The sequence below is a fragment of the Pogoniulus pusillus genome, chromosome 35, assembly GCF_015220805.1.
Source record: "Pogoniulus pusillus isolate bPogPus1 chromosome 35, bPogPus1.pri, whole genome shotgun sequence".
NCBI lineage: Eukaryota > Metazoa > Chordata > Aves > Piciformes > Lybiidae > Pogoniulus > Pogoniulus pusillus.
This window is the reverse complement of record NC_087298.1, coordinates 509,006-531,380: the sequence shown is the minus strand read 5'-3', so window position 1 is coordinate 531,380 and position 22,375 is coordinate 509,006. Positions and strand designations below refer to the sequence as shown.

Sequence of the window (22,375 nt, the reverse complement as noted above, 5' to 3'; positions counted from 1 at the left end):
GCCAAGTGCTGCTGCTCCAGGCCAGGATGCTGCATCAGGATGCTCCTGCTCTGGCTGCACACTCCAAATCCTCAGGTACTTCAAAGAGAGGGCAGGGGGGAAGATTTCTCCTGAGCAGCCAGCACAGTGCCAGGGCAGATGGATCCCTCTGCAGGCTTCTTCACTCTGAGCTTTTGCAACAGGCCTGGGAGGTGACTCTTAGCTACTGAGACTTCTCCAGCTTGTGCTGAAGGACACAAGGGAGTCATGGCATGGAGCCACTGACTGCAGAGTCACAGACTCATAGCATGGAAGGGACTTTAGAGACCATCCAGTGCCAAGCCCTGCCATGGGCAGGAGCACCTCTCACCAGCACAGCTTGCTCCATGGCCTCATCCACCCTGGCCTTTATCCAACCCTCCCCTCCAGGCAGGGGACAGCCACAGCCTCCCTGGGCAGCCTGTGCCAGGCTCTCTCCATCCTCACTCTCTAGAATTTTTTCCTTCTCTCCCAGCTCAAAGCCATTGTCCCTCAGCCTGCCACTCCCAGCCCTTCTCCAAAGTCCCTCCCCAGCTCTCCTGCAGCCCCTTCAGGCATCGCTCTGAAGTCTGCCTGGAGCCTTCTCTTCTGCAGGCTGCACAGCCCCAACTCTCCCAGCCTGTCCCCACAGCAGAGCTTCTTCAGCCCTCTGCTCCTCTTGGTGGCCTCCTCTGGACCCTCTGCAGCAGCTCCAGGTCCTTCTCCTGCTGGGTTCCCAGAGCTGGAGGCAGTGCTGCAGGTGAGGGCTGAGCAGAGCAGATTGGAGGGGCAGAATCCCCTCCCTGTGCTGCTGCTCTGCCTGCTCTGCCTGCAGCCAGCACATGGTTGCCTCCTATCAGTCACTTCTGGAGACAGGGAGCTTGGGGGTGCTCCTCTCTGAGCAGTGCCTGCCCGGTGCCTGCGTGGACAGCTCCCTGCAGCCCCCGCAGGGCTCTGCTGTGCTCTGGGCTATGGCAGGAGGGGATCTTTGCTCTCCCAAAGCATTCCATACTTTGTATTTTCCATATGCTGGCAGCTGAGGCGTTTTTGAGAGCTGTAATTATGCTGTGAGCAGTGCTGAAACTTGCCTGTTATCAGAGCTGCCTCTCAGTGCTATCAGATCCCTGCCCTTGGCACCACTTGAAAGCATCCAGAGCCTGTGCCCAGGAAACGAAATGTTCTCCTGTGCAGGGAGGAGGAACCTGCTGTGGAACCTGTGCAGGGAGGACGAGTGTTGGGTTTCAGTGTGCAATCTGAGGCTGTCCAGGACATAGCTGTGGCTTTGCCTGGGGGAAACCTTCCACTTCCCACCTATGGCCTGGGCAGGAAAAGCCCATGTGGGGGCAGCTGTCCCCTGTGTGCCATGTCCTGTGGGGACTTTCAGTTCAGGCTCACTGTTTGTGCCTCCCAGGCTCTGCCTGGCTCAGGAGCAGTGTGGGCAGCAGGACAAGGGAGGTTCTTGTGCCCCTGTGCTCAGCCCTGCTCGGGCCACACCTTGAGTGCTGTGTCCAGTTCTGGGCTCCTCCATTGCAGAGAGATGCTGAGGTGCTGGAAGGTGCCCAGAGAAGGGCAGCAAGGCTGGGGAGGGGCCTGGAGCACAGCCCTGTGAGGAGAGGCTGAGGGAGCTGGGGGGGTGCAGCCTGCAGCAGAGGAGGCTCAGGGCAGAGCTCATTGCTGTCTGCAGCTGCCTGCAGGGAGGCTGTAGCCAGGTGGGGTTGGGCTCTGCTGCCAGGCAGCCAGGGCCAGAAGAAGGGGACACAGCCTGAAGCTGTGCCAGGGCAGGTCTAGGCTGGATGTTGTTAGGAAGTTGTTGTCAGAGAGAGTGATTGGCATTGGAATGGGCTGCCCAGGGAGGTGGTGGAGTCTGTGTGGGTGGAGGTGTTGAAGCCAAGCCTGGCTGGGGCACTTAGTGCCATGGTCTGGTTGCTTGGCCAGGGCTGGGTGCTAGGCTGGGCTGGGTGAGCCTGGAGCTCCCTTCCAACCTGCTTGATTCTGTGATTCTGTGACTTCAAGACCCACCATAGTGGGCAGGAAGCAGGGGAGGGGAAGCAGTGTGGCCTCTGGGCCACCTAAGGAGCAGGAACCAAACCCCCTGCAGGGCTCCAGCACAGCAAACTCTCAGGCACGTCTCTGGAGATGGATTTCTCAGTTTTAAGTCCAAAGGGGTTGGAAGTCCTCATGGGTTTAAAGCTGTTCTGTTTGATTCTGTGCTGCAGGCATAACAAAAGCCTTCAGGTGCAGGGCTGTGGAGAGCCCTGGCAGGAGCAGTGTCTCTCCCTGCCCCACGGTGCTGGCCATGGCACTGGGCACAGAGGGTGAGAGGCGTTTCTGAGCTGCTGCCTGAGGCAGTGCAAGTACAGAACTTCCCTGTCCCTGCCCCTGGGATGAATCCCACCTGTGAGCCCTGCTGCTCCTGCAAAAGGCAGAAACTCAGTACCTGACTGTGGGGCCAACAGAACCTGTTTCCAGCCCTGCAGCAAACTGGTTTTGCCCCCTCCACCTGCCAGCACCTGCCCTGCTGCTCCGCTGCCCTGGCTGTGCTGCCCGGGCAGGGCTGGCACCCCTAGAGCTGCAGGCAGGAGGCATCCCAATGCCTTCACCCCGGGGAATCTGCCCTCCTCACGGCTGCCTCTCAGCCTGGCTGGCCCAGGAGAGCTGCTCCATGCATCCTCTTCTCCAGGCAGAGCCAGCTGGAGGGCAGAGGAGGGAGCAGGGCTGCCCGCGGCTGCTTGGCAGGAGCACGCAGGGAGTGCCTGTCCCTGCAGGCAGGGGCAAGGTGTGGAGCAGATCGATGGCAGATAGGCAGGAGAGCAAGAGGCAGGGCCTGGGCCAGCTGCTGGGCTGCTTTGCTGCGTGCCCTTCTGCTTCCAGTTTTGCATGCTGCATGTTTTGCATGGCCTGGCTGAGCCGTGGCAGGATGGCACAAGTGGGGAGAGGAGCCCCAGAGGAGCCAAGAGATGCCCCTGCTCAGGTGGGCTCAGGGAGAGTCGCTGCCAGCAGCTGCAGAGGGCACTTGGCCAGCAGCAGGACTGGTTGCTGGGTGGGGGAGGGGACACTGAGGTTCTCCTGGGAGTCCTGCAGCACAAAACCACTTTCAGACTTCAGTATCTGAAGGGAGCTACGGGAAGGCTGGGGAGGGACTATTGACAAGGACTGGTAGTGACAGGAGGAGGAGAAGGAGGAGGAATGGGTTTGGACTGGCAGAGGGGAGATTGAAACTGGATGCTAGGAAAGGGTTCTTGACAGTGAGGGTGGGGAGACACTGGCACAGGTTGAGGGTGCTGAGACACTGGCACAGGTTGAGGGTGGTGAGACACTGGCACAGGTTGAGGGTGGTGAGACACTGGCACAGGTTGCCCAGGGAGGTTGTGGAGCACAGAAGCACCCAACGTGATCAAAGATCACGTTGGGTGCTTCTGTGCTCCACAACCTCCCTGGAGGCATTCAGGACCAGGCTGGATGAGTGACCTGTTCTAGTGGGAGGTGTCCCTGCCTGTGGCAGGAGGTTGGCACTGGCTGAGCTTTGAGGTCCCTTCCAACCTAAACCATTCTGTATGTGGAGTGCAGCTCCCAACCAGCTGCCAAGCTGTGAGCACACAGAGCAGGAGCATCTCCAAGGAGCTAGGCAGGGAAGCAGCTCTGACTGCCAGCATCACCTCTGCCACAGCTGCCAGATGGTGTCAGAGATACTTGCATGAGGTTGGCAGTGTGACCAGGTGGCAGCTGGAGCCCAGAGGACACCTCAGATGGCAGCACTGTGCTTTGGTGAGCTGAGGCTGTCCTGGGTGAAGAGAGGGCTCAGAAGCACGAGGCTCTGCCATTCTGCTGCATCTCTTTGTGTGCTGTGCCCTGCCTGATGCTTTGGGGCTGATCTTGCAGCTGTGCCCTTCCAGGCTCACCTTGGCTGGGGAGTGCCATGCACCTGGTTTGTGCCATACACCCACAGCCTTCAGGTCTGGTCCATTCCACGGGGGAGCTGTGCCCATCTATGTGAGGAGAGAGCTGTTGGGGCAGCTCTGAGGCCCTGATGCCAGCCACAAGAAGACAGTCTCAGCTTGGCAAGGACAGGCTGGGGTGGCTGTGCCAGCAAATGCCAGGCTGTGGTGGGCACCCTGAGCAGCTAGAGACTGCAGCCAGGCACTCGCTCTGTGAGCCTAATGCCCAGAGGGTCCCTGCAGGGGATGGCTGAGCTGCAGCACAGCCAAACAGCTGCACAGTGCAAAACAGGACCCATGGGGCTTTGGGCACAGGAGATGTGAGTGTGAGTGTGAGTGTGAGGAGTGTGTGTGCCTCTGTGTGTGTGAGCCTGTGTGAGTCTGAGTGCCTGTGTGTCTGTGTGTCTGTGTGTGTGTGTGTCTGTGTCTGTGTGTCTGTATCTGTGTCTGTGTCTGTGTGTCTGTATCTGTGTCTGTGTGTCTCTGTGTGTGTCTGTGTCTGTGTGTCTGTATCTGTGTCTGTGTCTGTGTGTCTGTATCTGTGTCTGTGTCTGTGTCTGTCTATATGTATCTACGTCTGTCTGTGTGTGTCTATCTTGTCTGTCTATGTGTGTCTGTGTCTGTGTCTGTGTGTCTGTGTCTGTGTCTGTGTGTCTGTGTCTGTGTCTGTCTATGTGTGTCTGTGTCTGTGTCTGTGTGTCTGTGTGTTTGTGTCTGTGTCTGTGTCTCTGTGTCTGTGTCTGTGTGTCTGTGTGTTTGTGTCTGTGTCTGTGTCTGTGTGTTTGTGTCTGTGTCTGTGTCTGTGTGTCTGTGTGTTTGTGTCTGTGTGTCTGTGTCTGTGTCTGTGTCTGTGTGTCTGCGTGTTTGTGTCTGTGTCTGTCTATGTGTGTCTGTCTATGTGTGTCTGTGTGTCTGTGTGTCTGTGTCTGTCTATGTGTGTCTGTGTGTCTGTGTGTCTGTGTCTGTGTCTGTCTATGTGTGTCTGTGTCTCTGTGTCTGTGTCTGTGTCTGTCTATGTGTGTCTGTGTCTGTGTGTCTGTGTGTCTGTGTGTCTGTGTCTGTGTCTGTCTATGTGTGTCTGTGTCTGTGTGTCTGTGTGTCTGTGTGTCTGTGTCTGTGTGTCTGTGTGTTTGTGTCTGTGTGTCTGTGTGTCTGTCTGTGTCTGTCTATGTGTGTCTGTGTCTGTGTCTGTCTATGTGTGTCTGTGTCTGTGTCTGTCTATGTGTGTCTGTGTGTCTGTGTGTCTGTGTCTGTGTCTGTCTATGTGTGTCTGTGTGTCTGTGTGTCTGTGTCTGTCTATGTGTGTCTGTGTCTGTGTGTCTGTGTCTGTGTGTTTGTGTCTGTGTGTCTGTGTGTCTGTGTCTGTCTGTGTGTCTGTGTCTGTGTCTGTGTGTCTGTGTCTGTGTCTGTCTATGTGTGTCTGTGTCTGTGTCTGTGTCTGTGTGTCTGTGTGTTTGTGTCTGTGTGTCTGTGTGTCTGTGTCTGTCTATGTGTGTCTGTGTCTGTGTGTCTGTGTCTGTCTATGTGTGTCTGTGTGTATCTGTTTGTCTGTGTCTGTGTCTGTGTGTCTGTGTCTGTCTATGTGTGTCTGTGTCTGTGTCTGTGTCTGTCTGTGTGTATCTGTTTGTCTGTGTCTGTGTCTGTGTGTCTGTGTCTGTCTATGTGTGTCTGTGTTTGTGTCTGTCTATGTGTGTCTGTGTCTGTGTCTGTCTGTGTGTGTCTGTTTGTCTGTGTCTGTGTCTGTGTGTCTGTGTCTGTCTATGTGTGTTTGTGTCTGTGTGTCTGTGTCTGTGTCTGTCTGTGTGTATCTGTTTGTCTGTGTCTGTGTCTGTGTGTCTGTGTCTGTCTATGTGTGTCTGTGTCTGTGTCTGTGTGTGTCTGTTTGTCTGTGTGTCTGTGTGTCTGTGTGTGTCTGTGTCTGTCTGTGTCTGTTTGTCTGTGTGTCTGTGTCTGTCTGTGTCTGTTTGTCTGTGTGTCTGTGTGTCTGTGTCTGTCTGTGTCTGTCTGTGTCTGTTTGTCTGTTTGTCTGTGTGTCTGTGTCTGTCTGTCTCTGTGTCTGTGTCTGTCTCTGTGTCTGTGTCTGTCTGTCTCTGTGTCTGTCTGTCAGTCTGTGTCTGTCTGTCTGTGTGTCTGTGTTTGCATTTGTTTGGACCTGCTGCTGGGGAGCTGCTTCCCCTGTGGAGCAGAGCAGGGCCTGGTGCACAGCAGCAGAGCTCTGTGTCTGGGGCAGCAGTGAGAAGCAGAGACAAGGAGCAGCTGAGGGTCCTGAGGGGGTTTAGTTCGGAGAAGAGGAGACTGAGAGCAGACCTCATTGCTCTCTGCAGCTCCCTGACATGAGGTTGAACCAGGTGTCCAAGGTGTCCAAGGCCAGGCTGGGTGAGGCCTGGCATGGCCAAGCCCAGTTGAGAGGTGTCCCTGGCCATGGCAGGGGGGGCAGTAGCTGAGCCCTGAGGTCACTCCCAGCCTGAGTCATTCTGCAACCTCACACTGAGCAAGCAGCTGCTGTGATGTCCCTTACTGAAGCCATTGCAATGTCCCTCCCCAGGGCTGTGCCCACATCCCCTGCACTCTGCCTGCACAGGACCACTCTGGCCTCAGCCCCCTGCAGGGGAGCAGCAGAGCTGTTGGGCTCCCGGAGGGGATGCTTAAGGGGGATTTAAAGGGCAGATTGCAGTTACTCGGTAAAAGTCTCTGTGCCCAGAAGCCCTGAGCAGTAATTCCTGCTCTGGGGAACCTCTCCCAGGGACAAGGGGTCAGGAAGGCCACATGGCAGACACCCACCCCCAGGGCCCTTCCCCAGCACTCCTCCCTTCAGGCAAACCTTCCCCTCGGCTCGAGGCTGTTTCGTTTGAGCACAGAAGGTCCCTGCAGTGTGAGGAGCTCACTGCCCCTGGGGACAGCAGCAGCCTGTGCAGTGCACATGGCAGTGATCTTCAGGAGGTGACTGGGAGGCAGTGTGGCTGTCAGAGTGAGCCTGCACCTCAGACTCTCTTTCCCTCTGTGCTTGTGAGCTGTTTATTCAGGGCTGGGGTGGATTTCATCACTCAGATGTCAGCTCCAGGCTGGCTCTTTTCCTGGAAGGTGGAAACCAAAACTAGTTCAACCAGCCCCTGTCTGCAGGCCCTTCCTAAGGATTTATGGCCTTGGATTTTTTTTTCCCAGCAGGAAATGAGCAGTGGGATGAAAGGCAGAGTGGTTTTGTTCCTTCTGGCTTCTAAAGTCTCAGGGAGCACTCATCAGCTGAAACAAAGGTTGCTGGATCTGCTGCTGTGGCAGGATGCTTGGTTTGAGGAACTGCCCCACTGGGGCTGGGCAGCTCCCAGGATGAGTGTGTGCAGGAATCACAGAGTGGCTCAGGTTGGGAGGGACCTCAGAGCTCAGCTACTGCAACCCCCTGCCATGGGCAAGGGCTTCTCTCAACTGGACTTGGCCATGTCAGGCCTCATCCAGCCTGGCCTTGGACACCCCCAGGCAGGAGGCAGCCACAGCCTCCCTGGGCAGCCTGGGCCAGGCTCTCACCACCCTCACACTCAACAACTTCTTCCTCAGCTCCACTCTAACCCTGCTCTGCCTCAGCTCCAAACCATTCCCCCTTGGCCTGGCTCAGACACCCCCAGCTGAAGTCTCTCTGCAGCCTTCCTGCAGGATCCCTTCAGGCACTGGCAGCAGCTCTGAGGTGCCCCTGGAGCCTTCTCCTCCCCAGGCTGCACCCCCCCAGCTCCCTCAGCCTGTGCTCACAGCAGAGCTGCTGCAGCCCTGCCAGCATCTTTGTGGCCTCCTCTGGCCTCTCTCCACAGCTCTGTGTCCTGCTGCTGGGGACAGCAGAGCTGGAGGCAGAACACACAGGAGCTGCTCCTTGTCTCTCCTTGCCCTGCAGGCTGCAGCCAGAGCTTTGCATTTCCCTTCCCACAGCTTTAAGCTGCTCCCTAACAGCTGCTACATAAAAAATCTACTAAGAAAGGATCTTTCAAATTTCTTTTCATTCCCTTTCACAGCACAGATTGGCCTCAGACCTGAAGCCATGGCAGGTTCCAGGTCTGGTCCTGCCTTGTGAAGCCAGGATTGAGGGAACTGCTTTGTGCCAGCAGGGAGCTTGCAGCCTTTCTTCCCCCAGGGCCCACTTGCTGCTCCTGTTGTTCTTTTCGTTCCTCTGCCTGTGTTTTGTGCCCTGCTTAGCCCTGACCAGACGCTCCCTGGTGCTGGGAGTGTGGGCAACATCTCTGCTGCTGCCCTGTGCCTTTAGCTTGGGCTGGAGCAGGTCTCAGAGGAGCACAGGCAGCCACCACAGGATGGAAAAGTGTCTTGTGCCTAAGGGAATATTAAACCAGGAGGAAACTGGGCAATGAAAGCAGCAGGCAAAGGAGAGATTTCCCTCTGGTGTTTGTCAAGGGGGTCATGGATGTGTGGAGGCCTGAAATCCCCTCAGTGGGGCAGCACCAGAGGGCTGTGGCTGCCCCAGGGAGAGCACAGCCCTGCAGCCAGGGCCAGCTCTGTGCACAGCAGCAGAGCAAGCTGCTGAAGTCAGCACTGCTGGGCTGCAGGGGCTGGCAGCTGCCGTGGGAGGAGGACATGGGCAAAGCCAAACCTGTGCCCTGTGCCATGTCCAGCTTCCCACAGAGACCTCCACGGAAGGGTGGGACCTGCAGCTCAGTGGGAGTACCTCCAGGCACCTCCTGCCTGTTTTCTGTGTGGCCTGGAGGGCTGCTCCTCAAGGGTGGCCAAGGACAGGGCAAGGGGCACTGGGTGCCAGCTGGAGCAGAGGAGGTGCCACAGGAACAGGAGGGGAACCTTTGTCCCTGTGAGGGTGCTGGAGGCCTGGAGCAGGCTGCAGAGGGAGGCTGTGGAGTCTTTGCTCTGGAGACATTCAGAACCTGCCTGGATGTGACATGGGGGAATGGGAGAGGGCACAGAATAGAGCCTTGCCTAGCCTCACAGAGAGAAGAGTGGTTAACAGGGGCCTCACAGGGACCAGTGCAAGACATTCCAGTGTTAATTACCTAGAGGAGAGGCCATGGAGAGGAAGAACCAGGCAGCATCCCTCATTGACCCAGGAGTGTTCCTGGGGCCCTGCTCTGGCAGGGGGGCTGGGCTGGGTGATCCCTAGAGGTCCCCTCCAGCCCCTGCCCTCCTGTGACCCTGTGCTGGCAGTGCTGGGGATGTATTTGGGACAGATGCAGCCATTTCCAGGCACAAATGCTGCCATGAAGCTGCTGCTGGGCTCTGGTGGGGGTCATGGTGTGATGCCCATGGTGGGCTGGGCTGGGTGCTCTCAGAGGTCTGTGGGGCTCAGCTGAGAGCTGCCATTGTGTTCTCTGCTGTCTACTGATCAGTCCAACATGTCAAAAGCACCTCAGCAGGGCAGGCAGACCTTCCTTGGGGTGGGGGGAGCTGCATTTGCTCCCCAGCCCTGGAAGATCAGCCTGCAGCTGTTGCAGGGTGTGGGTCTGCAGGCCAAGCCACGGGCACCCAGCAGCAGCTGAGCAGGGCTGGGGTCTGAGCCCAGGAGCTCGGCGGCCATGCAGGCTGTGTGCAGACACTGGGAGCTGGGCAGCGAGGGGAGGGAGCTGGGGGGGGACACACCGCTTGGTGGCTGTGGGGAGCCTGTGGATGTGCTCTGTCTGGACTTCAGCAAGGCCTTTGGCACTGTCCCCCACAGCAAACTGCTGGCTAAGCTGTCAGCCCATGGCTTGGATGGCAACACTCTGTGCTGGGTTAGGAACTGGCTGGAGGGCTGAGCCCAGAGAGTGGTGGTGAATGGTGCCACATCCAGCTGGCAGCTGTCACTAGTGGTGTCCCTCAGGGATCAGTGCTGGGCCCCATCCTCTTTAGCAGCTTCATAGATGATCTGGATGAGGGCATGGAGTCAGTCATCAGCAAGTGTGCAGATGACACCAAGCTGGGGGCAGATGTGGCTGGGCTGGAGGGCAGAAGGGCTCTGCAGCGGGACCTTGACAGACTGCACAGATGGGCAGAGTCCAATGGGATGGAGTTCAATAGCTCCAAGTGCAGGGTGCTGCACTTTGGCCACAGCAACCCCATGCAGAGATACAGGCTGGGGTCAGAGTGGCTGAGAGCAGCCAGACAGAGAGGGATCTGGGGGTGCTGATTGATACCCACCTGAACATGAGCCAGCAGTGTGCCCAGGTGGCCAAGAGAGCCAGTGGCATCCTGGCCTGCATCAGCAATGGTGTGGCCAGCAGGAGCAGGGAGGTCATTCTGCCCCTGTACTCTGCACTGGTTAGACCACACCTTGAGTGCTGTGTTCAGTTCTGGGCCCCCCAGTTTAGGAGGGACATTGAGATGCTTGAGCGTGTCCAGAGAAGGGCAACGAGGCTGGGGAGAGGCCTTGAGCACAGCCCTACGAGGAGAGGCTGAGGGAGCTGGGATTGGTTAGCCTGGAGAAGAGGAGGCTCAGGGGAGACCTCATTGCTGTCTACAACTACCTGAGGGGAGGTTGTGGCCAGGAGGAGGTTGCTCTCTTCTCTCAGGTGGCCAGCACCAGAAGGAGAGGACACAGCCTCAGGCTGTGCCAGGGGAGATTTAGGCTGGAGGTGAGGAGAAAGTTCTTCCCTGAGAGAGTCATTGGGCACTGGAATGGGCTGCCCGGGGAGGTGGTGGAGTCGTCATCCCTGGAGCTGTTCAAGGCAGGACTGGACGTGGCACTTGGTGCCATGGTCTGGCCTTGAGCTCTGTGCTAAAGGGTTGGACTTGTGATACTGTGAGACTGTGACACTGTGAAATCGCCTCTGAATTGCTTTGCTAGGTCAGGGGTGGGCTGTGACCTGGGCCCCCTGCAGCCAGGCAGGGCCAGCTCGCTGCTCAGCGCTGGGCTTGCTCTTGTCACTGGCAGCCATTCACTCCCCAGCACAGCTTCATCAGCAAGAGATTTGGGATGGTGCAAAGCAGAGGCTAATTGGCTTACGGCTGTAGGGCGAGAGGTCACTGCCAGATTAAAGAGCTAAGAGCATCAGCAAGCTGCTGGGCTGCGCTGCTGTGCCCCGCGGCGCTGTGCTCAGCGCAGCCAGCCAGGAGAGGCAGCCTGGGGGCAGGGAACAGTCCAGGGACGTGCGAGAGCCCTGAACGCTGCAGCAGGAGTCTAACCTGTGCCTGCCTCCGGGCTGCATCAGCTACAGGATCGTGTGCCACAGCGCTGGAGTGGGGACAGCCTCACTGCAGACAGCCAAACCCTCCTGCCCCTCTTGTGCCCAGGTAGAGGGAGCCCTGGCAAGGGGCTTTGGCCTCTCCAGCAGAAACTGGGAAAGGCAAGGAATGGGGTAGGACCCAGGGACTGTCTGTGCTGCCCAGGAGAGGATGGATTCACTGCTTTGAAAAACACAGAACCATGGAATGGGCTGGAAGGGACCTGCAAGCTCAGCCAGTCCAACCCCAGCACTCAGCAGGGACATCCTGCAGCAGGCTGCCCACAGCCCTGTCCAGCCTCCCCTTGGATATCTCCAGGGATGGGCCTCAAGCACCTCCCTGGGCAACTTCCTGCAGTGCTCCAGCAGCCTCCTGGGGCAGAACTTGTTCCTCACATCCAATCTCAATCTGCTCTGCTCTGGTCCTGTCCCTGCAGGCCTTTGGGGACAGTCCCTCTGCAGCCTTCTTACAGCCCCTTCAGGTACTGGCAGGCAGCTCTAAGGTCTGCCTGGAGCCTTCTCCTCTCCAGGCTGAGCAGCCCCAGCTCCCTCCCTCTCCCACCCAGCAGCAGGGCTGTGCTGGTGCTGTTTGCAAACAGGAGGCAGCTCTGGGGCGTGGACAGGGGAAGCCTCCTGCCCTGTGGTGGTTCCTGGGGATGTGCAGATGCAGGGGATTACCTGCACCCACTTTTACTGAAGCCTTAAGCCTGGTACACACTCAGGCACATGCTCAGATGCACTCTGATCATAGGATCACAGGATCCCAGGATGTCAGGGGTTGGAAGGGACCCAAATTGGTGATCGAGTCCAACCCCCTGCCAGAGCAGCACCACACAATCCAGCTCAGGGCACACAGGAACACATCCAGGCAGGACTGCAAAGGCTCCACAGTATGAGACTCCACAACCTCTCTGGGCAGCCTGTGCCAGGCTCTGGGACCCTTCCAGCCAAGAAGTTCCCCCTTGTGCTGAGCTGGAACCTCCTGTGCTGCAGCTTCCATCCATTGCTGCTTGTCCTGTCCCAGGCAGCAGTGAGCAGAGCCTGTCCCCCCCTCCTGACCCCCAGCCCTCAGAGACTTGTAGACATTTATTAGATCCCCTCTCAGTCTTCTCTTCTCCAGCCTAAGCAGCCCCAGGGCCCTCAGCCTCTCCTCACCAGGCACTGCTCCAGTCCCCTCAGCATCCTCATAGCCCTGATGCTCTTCCCTGCCAGCAGCACAACCACTCAGCCACTCAGGGGCACCTCAGGGCACCTGCAGGCCCTGCAGTCACTCAGCACCTGTCTGAGTGCTCCCACGGAGGGGTGCTGGGCTCCAAGGGCTGGTGCCAGTCTGTTGCCTGGCACAGGGACAGTCAGGCCAGTTGCAGTGGAGAGTTTGGCTGTGTTGCACTGTGCAGTGAGCTTAGCTCAGCAGGGCCCTGCCAAGAGGAGCAGCTCATGACCAGAGGGTTGTTTAGAAACAAGAACAGTGCTTCTGGACAGAGCAGCCCTGCCAGTGGGAAGGAGCAGGAAGCTGATCCTGCCTGGTTCACTCCAAAAGAATGCATATCTCTGAGGAGTGCTGTAGCTGTGGAGTGGGGAAACCAGGCCAGTCTGCCAGGGTGTGAATTCCAGAGCTCATTCAGGCAACTCTCTCAAGCATTTCTCCTGCAGCACAAAAACCACCAGCAGAGTAAATGTACCCAAAGAGATTCAAGGGGAGAAAACCCCACTGCCAGGCTTTGCTTTTGGTGAAGATCCTGCTGCCTGCTCTGGCTCTGGGCCAGGAGAGGGCTGTGCATGCTCCAACAGGGAGCTTGTCCTGCGGGCATCTCAGCCTGCCGCTGGGGAGAGCCTCTGCTCCCCAGCACTGCTGTCCTCGGGGCTCAGGCTTGGTCCTTCTGAAGGCTTTGCTAAGTAGAGAAACGTCCCCTGGTGGGAATGCCACATTAGCATGTTCGTGGAGAGCAGCGACCCTCAGCCACAGTCCTGGCTGGAGCAGAGCCATGGGTTTGGAACTGGAGCAGGGCAGAGTTAGGTTGGATGTAGAGGGTCCATGGAATCCGGCAGGGTCGGAAGGGACCGCAGGGATCATCCAGTGCCAACTGCCCTGTTGTGGGCAGGGACACATCAGGAGGAAGTTCTGCACAGTGAGGGGGGGCAGAGACTGGCACAGGCTGCACAGGGAGGTGGTTGAGGCCCTGGCCCTGGAGACATTCAAGATCAAACTCAACGTGGCCCTGTGCAGCCTGCTCTGGCTGGAGGTGTCCCTGCTGCTGCAGGGGTGGACTGGATGAGCTCTGAAGGTCGCTTCCCACCCTGTGCAATCTGTGACTGACTAATCAGGGCAGAGTGAGTGCAAGGCACAGCAAGGTTTGGGAGCTCATGGTGAGCTGAATAGCTCATGGTGACCATCATGGGCCTGGAGGGAGGCATTCAAAGGCAGGACATGCTTAGGAGGGAAGCAGCATCTGAGCAGGGACATGAGAAGTCCAATGGCAGTGAGCCCCAGGGCTGAGTGAGAAAGCAAAGCAATGACCTTGCTCTTCTCTTCCTTGCCTGTGCAGAGAGGGGATCTGGAGTTGGCTCTCCTCAGAGCTTCCAGGCTGTGAGTTAAGGCAGTGACAGAGAACTCTGATGGCAAATCTTCCACAGTGCAGCTCTGAGGGAATTGCCATGCCTCAGGGGTAACTGCAGGCAGAAGAATGAAGCCTCCTGGCAGAGGAGGACCCTCAGCTGCTCCTCCCCAGCCCTCTTCTCCAGACCTGTCTCCAGCTTTGTTGCCCTTGTCTGGCCCTGCTCCAGGCTCTCAATGTCCTTGGAGTGAGGCCCAAAACTGAACCCAGTGTTGGAGGTATGGCCTCAGCAGTGCTGACTGCAGGGGCACCATCACTGCCCCACTGGTGCTGGCCACACTACTGCTGATCCAGGCCATGCTCAGGAGGAAGCTGCATCTTCCTTGTGCAGGTTTCCATGCTCCAGGGTACAAATTCAAGCAGTGGTACCCAGTGGTACCTTCTGCAGGAAGGCTGTGAGGGTGCTTGGCAGGCTGTGAGCCTCCTGTGGCCTGAGGCAGCAGAGAAGCTGTGTTGGGTGGTGTGAGCAGCAGGCTGGGTGAGCCTCAGGAGCAGTGCAGCATGAGCCCTGCTCCCTTCAGCTGAGCAGCACAGATTGCCACTGCCCACGGTGACACCTGGCTCCTGGGCATGTGACAGGGGGGCAGGGGCACAAACACTGCTGCAGAGGGCAGTGGGGAGATAAGGGCTGCCAGGCTGTCCTCAGTGCCCTGAGTTCTTGGACCCAGGGAAGCAGCCCCTGTGATGAGTGAGGCTTTGTACCCTGAAAGAGTGGGGCCACTTTCCCCATCCTCCTGCATCCTCACTCCTGCCGAGGGCTGGATGCTCCCAGAAGATGCCTGCTCCCAGCGGTGTGCGGGGGCTGGGAGGGCATCCAGGAGCTGCTCTGCGCCCCGGGGCCTCGCTGAGCCCCGGCTGGATGTGCCAGCGGCGCTGGGGCCGGCGCTAGGGTGCGATGCTGGGGGCAGGGACTTCAGGGAGGAGCTCAGACCCTCAGGACACTGCAGCGGAGTGAAGGGAAGGCAGGCAGGGGGAAGTTCCCCTCCCTGCTTGCTAGGGGATCGTGGCTTGGGGCCCCAGGCATGCAGTGTCATTGCTTCTCTCTGCAAGCAGAGGCTGCTGCTAAGGGCTTCCCCTGCCTCTCCAGCTCATCAGAGACACATCTGTGGCGCTCCCGAGCAGCAGCGGAGGGCAGGACAAGCACTGCAGCCGGAGGCAGCCTGACTGCATGGAGCCGGCTGGGATGCAGCTGAGGGAAAGGAGCTCGTTGTGGGTTAACAGGAAAAGTTCTCATCTTCTCCCTGGGAAAGCCCCCAAGGAGTCAGGCTGTACCTCCACAGCTAAACAAGACCTGGCACTGACCCGTGACCAGACAGGTGGCACTGGCTGGGGTCAGCCCAGGGATGGGACCCCCTCAGCACTGCCACAGCAGGCAGCAAAAGCAGGACTTCAGGGGCTGCAGCTGTGTGTGGTGGGTGAGATGGATTCACTGCCAGTGCTGGTGGGCAACGTGGAGTCGTTGCCAGTCTGACCGTGCCCACCCTGCAGAGGGCATCGCCTGCATGGAGGCTCAGCTGGGCAGTTAGCAGCCATCCTGCTGGGAGGTGCTGCAGCTCAGTTTCTGCCTCAGCCTGTACCTTCTGCAGTGCTCACAGGGTCACTGCTCACAGATGTCAGGGGCTGGAAGGGACCCAAAGAGATCATTCCAGTCCAGTGCCCCTGCCAGAGCAGGACCACAGGGCACAGCTCAGGGCACACAGGAACACATCCAGGCAGGCCTGGAAAGGCTCCAGAGGAGACTCCACAGCCTCTCTGGGCAGCCTGTGCCAGGCTCTGGGACCCTTCCAGCCAAGAAGTTCCCCCTTGTGCTGAGCTGGAACCTCCTGTGCTGCAGCTTCCATCCATTGCTGCTTGTCCTGTCCCAGGGAGCAGTGAGCAGAGCCTGTCCCCCACTCCTGACCCCCAGCCCTCAGAGAGTTACAGACATTGATTCAATCCCCTCTCAGTCTTCTCTTCTCCAGCCTAAGCAGCCCCAGGGCCTTCAGCCTCTCCTCACCAGGCACTGCTCCAGGCTCCTCATCATCCTTGTAGCTCTCCCTTGGACCTTCTCCAGCAGATCCCTGTCCCTCTCACACTGGGGAGCCCAGAACTGAAGACAGTGCTCAAGATGAGGTCTCAGCAGGGCAGAGCAGAGGGGCAGGAGAACCTCCCTGGATCCTGATGTTGATGGCCACGCTCTGGTCAGATGTGAGCTGAGGCCCTGCTGGGTTCCCTGTGCAGAGCCTCTCCTCTCCATGGGGGCAGTGCCTGTGCCCTCTGGTCCTTTCTGAAGGCTGTGTGAAATGCCCAATGCTGTGTCTAGAGCAGGGTGAACCTCTTGCTCCATGTTTTTGGAGGACACTGTCTTCAGGCCTGACTTTGAAAGCAGAGTTCCTCAGCTCCTTCTTTGCCTCTGCTGTTTGCCTTCTGTCATCTGAGGTGACAGGCTCTGGACATGTGCTGACCTCCCCCAGCCCAGCTGCATGACCTCCCCCAGGGGCTGCTGGCATCTTCCTGATGCAGGAGCTGTCTTTGGGTCTCTGAGCATGACCAGGACTGTCCTGCCTTCTGGGCAGGTGAGATCTTGGGGATTCTTTGCCCAGGGGGTGCATGGAACTCAAAAGCAGCAGCAGCTGCTGCAGGGAGCTGCCTGTCTGTGGAGCCTCCCTGCCACAGACTCACAGCCCAGGGCTCATGGCACTGCCAGGGAGCCTGTGGAGGTCTCTTCTCTGCCCTCCTGCTCCAGACACCTTAGACAAGGTGCTGCAGGGTCCTGCCTGCTTGCACAGACCCTCTGGACTCATGGCAGTGGCAGTGTTTGGCCACTCTCACTGTCACATTTGTTTTCCCTTTAGGCCTGACTGGAGTTGCTGGAAGGCTCCAACTCCACTGATCCCCCATGACAGAGTCAGAGAGAGTGATTACAGTCCCCCATGCCCCCCAGCTTAGCCATCCCTGGGCCAGAGAAGCTCTGTCCCTCAGCCTCTCCTCCTCAGCAAGTCCTCCAACCCACTAAGCAGCTCAGTGGCTCTTCACTGAGCCCTCTCCTATTCTTCAGCCTCTTTTACACCCAGGTGCCCAAAGCAGACACCCTGCCCGGGTGTGGTGTCCCAGGGGCAGAGCAGAGGGCAGTAACCACCTCCCTCAACCTGACAGCTGCTGGCAGTCACCTGGGGGGATTTGAACAGATGAACTTAGGCATTTCCTTCCCTTCTGGATGCCATCTGGCAGTGCTGTCTGGGCTTATGGTGGAGGAATTGCCCTGGCAGGATTCTGTGAGTTGCAGAGGGAGCCAGATGCATCCCATCACACAGTTATCAGGACAAGGGGCACTGGGGGCAAGCTGCAGCAGAGGAGGTGCCAGGGGAACCTAAGGGGAAGCTGTCACTGTGAGGGTGACAAAACACCCCAGAGAGGCTGTGAGTCTCCTCTGGAGAGATTGCAAACCCACCTGGATGTGTTCCTGTGTGAGCTGCCCTGGGTACCCCTGCTCTGGCAGGGGCTTGGGCTGGATGGTCTGCAGAGGTCCCTTCCAAGCCCTGTGTCTGTGCCTCTCTGCTGCCCCAGCTCCCCAGCACAAGCAGCAGCTTCAGTCGGGTTGCCCAGGCACAGTGAGCATCTTGTGAGCAGCTCCAGCTCAGGGACCAGCTGGCTTTGGGACTTGCCTTTGCTTTGGTGCCCTCCAGTGAGATCCTGAGTCAGATTCCTCTGACTTGCCTTCTGGGGGGCTGGGCAGTGCAGTCTCCTGATTCACAAGGCCCAAGCTGAGTGGTGGTGGAGGTGCCCCAGGGAGTGGCAGTGCCCAGGCCTGGTTGCAAGGGGGGGAGGAGAGGCTCCTGCCCCTGCACTGATGTGGTGCTGGCCCCCAGGCAGCAGTGTGGCTGCCAGTGACGCACTGATGGCTATCTGCAGGGCACTCCTCTGGGACATGGCTGGAGCCAGTGGTGGGAACACTGCAGCTTTCTCATGCTGCTGCCTTGTGCCCTGGCCACGAGTGAGAAGCCCTCTGCTTGCACCAGAAACCCTCCTCAGGAGCAAATGGGTGAAGCTGGCAGCTTTTACCCAACACCAATAACTATGTGGCATAGCCAAGAGCCAGGATCCCTCTTCTCTCCCAGCTCTGAGCTGGTGCTGAAGGTCCCAGCTCCAGTGTCACACATGAAGGACTCCTGGTCACTGTCCTGCAGCATCTGCTGTGAGCACAGGCTGAGGGAGCTGGGGGGGTGCAGCCTGGGGAGGAGAAGGCTCCAGGGGCACCTCAGAGCTGCTGCCAGTGCCTGAAGGGATCCTGCAGGAAGGCTGCAGAGAGACTTTGGCTGAGGGTGTCTGAGCCAGGCCATGGGGGAATGGTTTGGAGCTGAGGCAGAGCAGGGTTAGGGTGGAGCTGAGGAAGAAGTTGTTGAGTGTGAGGGTGGTGAGAGCCTGGCCCAGGCTGCCCAGGGAGGCTGTGGCTGCCTCCTGCCTGGGGGTGTCCAAGGCCAGGCTGGATGAGGCCTGACATGGCCAAGTCCAGTTGAGAGAAGCCCTTGCCCATGGCAGGGGCTTGCAGTAGCTGAGCTCTGAGATCCCTTCCAACCTGAGCCACTCTGTGATCTGTGAGCACAGAACAAGTGGCACAAGTACCAGTGGCACTGCCCCGGGAGGCTGTTCCAGGGAACCTTAACAGAGGACTCTGCACTGTCCCTGCAGCACCACCCTTGTGCCCTGCACTGCTGCTGCTTGTGTCCTTCCAGAGCACAGGTTTCCTTTTCTCCTTCTTCCTGAGCCTGCCTCTATGCTAGCAGGGTTTGTTGGTGGTGTTGATTCTGGAAGCACTTGAGAACAGGGGGAAGTGGCCAAGGGCTCCTGAAGCCAGCCTGAAATGTGAGTGCAGGGAGGCAGCGTCTGGGCTGAGTGACTGCAGTGACCGTGGCAGGCACTGGGGCAAGGCAGAGTCGGATCGAGCAGAACTGCAGTTTCACACAGATCAAAGGCTTCCAGCGGGACTTGCAAAGCAGACATGGGCGATTTGGTGTCAATATTATCGATGAGCAGGGAGGGCACTGCCGGTGCCGTGGGCTAGGGTCAGGGCAGGGCTAAGCCTGCGCTGCTCGGGTCAGCGAAGCGCTCTGCTGGCTCAGAGCAGGATTTGCAGGTAGGCAAACTGCAGCAGGCATTTTGGAGAGCTTTAATCATGGCTTGGGGGAGGTGTCAGGAGGTTTGGTGTGTGCCTGTTGATTAAAGAGCCTGGGATTCAGAGAGGGCTGTAAACAAGCCTCCTGCTGCAGATATCAGTGCCCGCTCAGAGGCGTCGCTGATGCTGATCAGGACAGCCAGTGCCAGGCTCCTCCTGAGGAGCCTTCATGTGCTGGAAGCAAACCAGATGGGATGCCAGCCCTGGCAGGCATCTGCCTCCACATCCCTGCCAACTTCTGCTGGGCCAAAGCTTCCACAGGGCTGCTGTGGGGAAGCCTTTCCCCTTCACAGCAGTGAAAACCGAACCAAGCTGTTCTCTGCCTCGGGACGCAAGGTGTGGGAGCTCTGAGAGGCTGCCCTGCTGTCCAGAGCTGCCTCTGTGCTGAAAGAGTAGCTCTGATGTCATTCAAATAAGCCATTGAATCAAACAGCTTGGCAGAGAGCTCCAAGCTCAGCCAGCCCAGCCTAGCACCCAGCCCTGGCCAATCACCCAGACCATGGCACTAAGTGCCCCAGCCAGGCTTGGCTGCAACACCTCCACCCACACAGACTCCACCACCTCCCTGGGCAGCCCATTCCAATGCCAATCACTCTCTCTGACAACAACTTCCTAACAACATCCAGCCTAGACCTGCCCTGGCACAGCTTGAGCCTCTGTCCCCTTCTTCTGTTGCTGGGTGCCTGGCAGCAGAGCCCAACCCCACCTGGCTACAGCCTCCCTGCAGGCAGCTGCAGGCAGCAATGAGCTCTGCCCTGAGCCTCCTCTGCTGCAGGCTGCACACCCCCAGCTCCCTCAGCCTCTCCTCACAGGGCTGTGCTCCAGGCCCCTCCCCAGCCTTGCTGCCCTTCTCCAAACACCTTCCAGCACCTCAGCATCTCTCTTGAAAGGATGAGCCCAGAGCTGAACACAGCACTCCAGGGGTGGCCTGAGCAGTGCTGAGCACAGGGGCAGAAGGACCTCCCTGGTCCTGCTGCCCACACTGCTCCTGAGCCAGCCCAGGATGCCATTGGCTCTGCTGCCCACCTGGGCACTGCTGCCTCCTCTGCAGCTCCTCTCTGCCAGCACCGCCAGGGCCCTCTCTGCCTGGCTGCTCTCAGCCACTCTGACCCCAGCCTGTAGCTGCTTGGGGTTGTTGTAGCCAAAGTGCAGAACCCTGCACTTGGCCTTGTTCAGTCTCACCCCATTGTCCTCTGCCCACCCATGCAGCCTGGCCAGGTCCCTCTGCAGGGCTCTGCTACTCTCCAAGAGCTCCACAGCTGCTCCTAGCTTGGTGCCATCTGCAAACTTACTGCTGCTGGACTCACTCCAGTGACTAGCTAGATAGACAGCAGTAACAGCAAGAATGACAACAACAACAGCAACAATAACTGCATCTCAGAACTGAAGCTGTCAGTGAGGTTTATTGAGCACTGAGTCTGAACGAGCTGAGGAGAGATCCAAGCGCAAAGGTTCTGTGCTCTGGAGTAAAGGGAGAAAGCCAATGGGCTGGAGACAGGAAGCCAGGAGAGGGAACTGCTCTGTGATGCTCATCAGTGTGCTCTGTTGGGGAAGGAGTCTTGGCAAATGCAGCAGGAGTTACCCAAAGGTCCTCGCCTTGGCTGAGCTGCCAAGGTGACATGAGGCAGAGCTGTGAGGGATGCAGAGGACCAGCACTGGCATGGCTGGGAGGGGATGCAGAGGGCAAGAAGTCCTTGCAGGGTGTTACAAGAGGGATGTGGCCATGCTGGAGTGTGCCCAGAGCAGGGCCAGGAGCATGCTCAGAGGCTGCAGCAGCTCTGCTGTAAGCACAGACTGAAAGAGTTGGGGCTGTGCAGGCTGGAGCAGAGGAGGCTCCCAGGTGACCTTCTTGTGGCCTGCCAGCATCTGAAGTGGGCTACAAAAAAGCTGGGGAGGGACTTTTGAGGCTGTCAGGGAGTGCCAGGACTGGGGAGAATGGAGCAAAGCTGGAGGTGGGAAGAGTCAGCCTGGAAGTGAGGAGGAAGCTCAGCACCATGAGAGTGGTGAGAGGCTGGACTGGGTTGCCCAGGGAGGTGGTTGAGGCCCCATGGCTGGAGGTGTTTGAGGCCAGGCTGGCTGAGGCTGTGTGCAGCCTGCTCTAGGGTAGGGTGTCCCTGGGCATGGCAGGGGGCTGGGACTGGCTGCTCCTTGTGGTGCCTTCCAGCCCTGCCTGGTTCTGTGATTCTGTGATAGATTAACCTGCCCTGCTCTGCCCCTGGCCTGGGCTCCCTCTCTTGCTTCTCTCCCATGAGTGAGCCCCTGGAGCTGCTGGGGGCCTGTCTCACTGCACTGGCTCCCTGCTGTGCCACCAAGCTCTTAGGAGCAGCAGTGGAAGCTTCCCTGCACATCTGCAGGAGAGGAAATGTGCTCTGGCACCTGGCAGAGTCCCAGGGGTGCAGCCTTAGTGCTGAGGCAGCAGATTTCCTGGGCAGGCTTCCTGTGTCTGCTACCTGAGATGCCAAATTTCACTGTGCCTTTTCCTCCAAGCCTCTTCCCCCTCCTGCACCTCTCTGGGGTGAGGCATTCTTCTTTTTTTTTGCCTTTTTTGCTGTCTTTTCTCCCTGCCTTCTGCCTTGGGGCCACCAACAGGTTTGCTTCCTGAGCTGTGCAGGGAGCCTGCTTTGAAGGCAGCCTCCAACCTCTGAGTTGCTGAAGGAATGTGAGGAATGAGGCCCTTGGGCCCAGCCTGCCACCCAGCAGGGCTGTGTCTGAGCACGCTGTGCAGAGGCAGCAAGGTGCCTGCAGAGCCTGGGAGAGCAACCTGGGCCTGCCACTGCTGCTGGGTGGGCAGCCGAGGAGAGGCAGCAGTGGGCTGCGCACAGGTGTGGGCAGCTGGACCATCCTGGCTGGCAGTGCCAGCAGTGCCAGCCTCAGAGCATGGATCCTCAGCTGCCAGGGAGGGCTTCAGCTTGGTTTGGCAATCCTTGTCTGTAAGGTGGTGAAACCAGCACTGACTTGGTGGCTAAGGAGCTGGCTGGGTGGTCCTGGCTGTGATCAACAGCTTGATGCCCAAGTGGAGTTCCTCAGGGCTCTGTTCTGGGCCCAGAGCTGTTTAACATCTCTGTCAGTGGCACTGAGGCACCCACAGCAGGTTTGCTGATGGCACCATGCTGTGTGGTGCTGGACTCTCTTGAGGGCAGGGATTCATCCAGACGGGGCTTGGCAGGCATGAAGTGGTTCAGTGCCAAGTGCACGAGGGTCAGCAAGGCACAGTGCAAGGTCCTGCGGCTGGGTCAGGCCAACCCCAGGCATGAATCCAGACTGGGTGCCTGAAGTAAAAGCCTTGGGGGTGCTGGGTGCTGAGCAGCTGCCCAGGAGCCAGCAGTGCCTCCTGCAGCCCAGCAGGCAGCTGAGTGCTGGCTGCAGCCAGAGCAGTGTGGGCAGAGGGCAGGAGAGGGGATTGTGCCCCTGGGCTCTGCTCTGCTCAGACCTCACCTCCAGTCCTGCCTCCAGCTCTGCTGTCCCCAGCAGGAATATTTCTGCTCTGGAAGGGATCTCAAACCTTGGCACAGGCTGCCCAGGGCAGGGCTGGAGTCC

At 58.5% G+C, this 22,375-nt stretch overlaps 1 protein-coding gene across 3 annotated transcripts in view; it reads left to right on the top strand.

The window, feature by feature from the left end:
• The window catches only part of EXD3 (exonuclease 3'-5' domain containing 3), a 336,064-nt gene that overhangs the window by 130,154 nt on the left and 183,535 nt on the right, over nucleotides 1-22,375 (top strand). The window lies entirely within an intron of this gene.